Source organism: Maylandia zebra, linkage group LG3 (assembly GCF_041146795.1).
Source record: "Maylandia zebra isolate NMK-2024a linkage group LG3, Mzebra_GT3a, whole genome shotgun sequence".
In the NCBI taxonomy this organism is placed as follows: Eukaryota; Metazoa; Chordata; class Actinopteri; order Cichliformes; family Cichlidae; genus Maylandia; species Maylandia zebra.
In genome coordinates this window covers 15,794,019-15,796,948 of record NC_135169.1, presented here as the reverse complement: position 1 = coordinate 15,796,948, position 2,930 = coordinate 15,794,019, and the positions used below count along the sequence as shown (strand labels likewise).

Sequence of the window (2,930 nt, the reverse complement as noted above, 5' to 3'; positions counted from 1 at the left end):
ACTTTTGACAGTGTTATATGTTTAAAAGTAACCCAGTCAGTTTTGAAGATTAACAAAGACTAACACTGAGCAGTGCTGGTTTTCTAACATTGGAAAATAACTCAAAATGTTAGAAATATTCCAGGAGCAACATATGCTTTTGTTAGAAAAAACAGGAAGACAGGAGGTAGTTTATGGAGCAACAATATCACAAAATTAAGACTGTGAAAAGAAGTTTTGCCTTTGTCTACTCATGTAGTGTTGTCTGTAGGTTGGTTAGACATGTATGTAATATTCATAAATGTATAGATGCGAGTGATAATTTTTTCAAAACGTTCAGCTCAAATGCAAACCACAATTTTACAGCAGCTCTTTTAAACACGTAATGTACCTCAGACTGCTCGAAATAGTTACATGACGTTCAGACAGTTCAGACATGCGTTCAGTTTCAAAATTAACTTTACATTTAACACAACTTGTTTCTCTTTTAAACAATAATATTCAGTGAATTAGCATTAATTGTCTCAAAAAGTATTTACATGAAGGAGAAAAAATGCAGAATACAATCAATAATTTTACCATTTGACCATCCATAAAGGAAAGAAATATCTCATTGCATAGTCAAAAAATTTGAAAATAAATAAATAAAACACATTCATAAAAGTGTCTGAAAATTTTAGAGTATATGTTGTACAGTAAATGTAAAACATATAGATCAGAACTGTAAAGTATAATATCTTAGTTTAGTACAATAGTAAAAAAATACTAAGAAGCTCTTAAGAGAAGCTGATATTCTTGTAGTCAAATCAGGCAGACAGCAGAAACTCATTTGGAAAGTTAGGGTTTTTGTTAGCTCAGTGTTCGATTAGCACCCCTTACATAATGATGCAGGAGTGACACAGATTTTCTTTTCTAACCCTGAATGTCAGATTTTCTTTAAAATTAAGCTTAATGAATACATTGAATAACAGACAGGGATCATCGTGGTTATTGTTCCCCTCACTCCCATTGTCCCTCTCCAGTACAAGATGAAGCTGCATCACCCTCAAGACCTATTTACTACAGCTTAGGCCATGGTGACAATCAACTACAAGGTAAGACTAGTTGTGATTCAAAGGAATTTCAATGATGGCACTGAGACATCAGAAACACCAGAAAATGATTTTAAATGATCTTCAACAAATAAATGTTTTATTATGTAAAGTATTTTGGATGACAACTGATTTAATTCCATCAGTTGTCAAAGCAGAATCAGGAACAAGCACAGAGATGCCCTCAGCAGGTCCCTGCCAACCCATAGCAGAGGATCTCTTCTATTCTACAGTACAATAAGTAAGTAAGACTGGGGACAGGAATGCCTTATGTGCTGCATTCACACAATCTGTGATGGATTATAGAGATCTATAAGTATATGGAAGATTTATACTTTTTATACATACCACTCATTCACTCACTCCTAGATTTGTGTATGTAAAAGATCTGATTTTGCAACACAGGAAAACTAGTGTTTTACACAGAATGTTCTTTTTGTTGGAAACTATTCTATAAAGTCATCATTGGTGCGTAATATGCACCATTAAAGTATTTTTTTTTCCAATCCTGTTTTTTAATTTTTTCTTCTGCACCTTTTTGTGAGTCTTACAGGTTGCAGAGAGAGATGACTGAAAACATCTGAGTGAGAGTAAAAACAAAGAAGTGACCAAATGTTATTACATATTGTTTTGTTTTTATTAATCAAGTTGTACATTGCTTGTTGTTGATGTTGTACATCAAACCCAGACATTGCTGTCTGTAACCTGTTAACGGATTTGTTTGTTCAGAAATAGCTGCTTACCATTCCGCGTGGTTACAAGTGTATATATACAGTTTGAATCAACTTCTAAATAAGTTTAATCACCTTGTTCGATCTTCTTTCCATTTTTACACATGTATGAATGCTATTACAGTAAAAGAGCTGCTGCAGCTTTCAAAGACACCCACTGTGGTCAACCGCTAACGTCAAAGTGTCACATTACTTTTTTCCAAAACAGACGCACCGAGTTTGTGGTGAGCAAATAAAAATATAACTGCCAAGTTTGATACTGAGCATGACGTTAACTGAGTTTAAGTGTTGTCTAGTACCCAGAATGAGGTGTCTGGTTTCATGCTGCTACCTGATCTGAAATTCTGCTTTTACACCGTCTGAGCAAACAAAAGTAGAAGTCAGTTGCTGAGTGAGGACCGCAGCTCTCAACTCCTGTGGGCTCGGCTTCAGTAGGTTACAGTAGTTTATATTTTGAGAGGCTAAATAAGGTTTTTTTTTAACATTAATTGCTTTAGCAAAATTCCCTCTCCTCATGCCTGTTTTAAATAAAGTTACACAGCGATATAAGAAATGTGGAAGTAACTATTGTAAAAAAGTGTTTGCAGATATTATGTGTCTATTTTTAGAGATATAAATACCACAACTAAAAATGAATTAAATTCACAATTAATTACAAATATATTACAAAAATCCACACACTCTATGCAGATTGCTGGATAGTGTTTTGTTTTTTGTTTTTTGTTTTTTTTTAAGCTTTAATCTTACCTGAAAAAATAAAAAAAAATTCTCTCCAGCTATACGGGAAACTTATGATGATGTTTTGTTTTTGTTTTTTACTGAACCTGTTAATAGTAGTGACTGCTGCTCGAGTCAAATCTTTGCTCTGGGCTTCGTGCTGATATGTTTTTTTATGCATATGTTAATAAATCACAGTGATAGTGAAAATGATGAATATTAAATGATTACATGATTTATTTAGAGCAGCATAAGTTTGTCTTTGTCCCCTTTGATAAAACTAGTTTTTAATACTAAGTGTTGTTTCAGCAGCATAAATGAGCCACACAGTTTTCAATTCTGCAATAATTTTAGAGGTCAGAAGAATATGTGAGTAAATAAAAAAAGTAAAAGTTTTAAGAGCTAAAAATTT

The 2,930-nt window shown here is 33.1% G+C and overlaps 1 long non-coding RNA gene across 1 annotated transcript; it reads left to right on the top strand.

Annotated features, from left to right (window-relative positions):
- Positions 1-999: 999 nt before the first annotated feature.
- On the top strand, positions 1,000-1,666 carry LOC143416989 (uncharacterized). The gene is made up of 3 exons (XR_013097226.1): positions 1,000-1,073; positions 1,229-1,311; positions 1,624-1,666. It is a non-coding gene; the product is annotated as an uncharacterized LOC143416989 (long non-coding RNA).
- Positions 1,667-2,930: the final 1,264 nt, after the last annotated feature.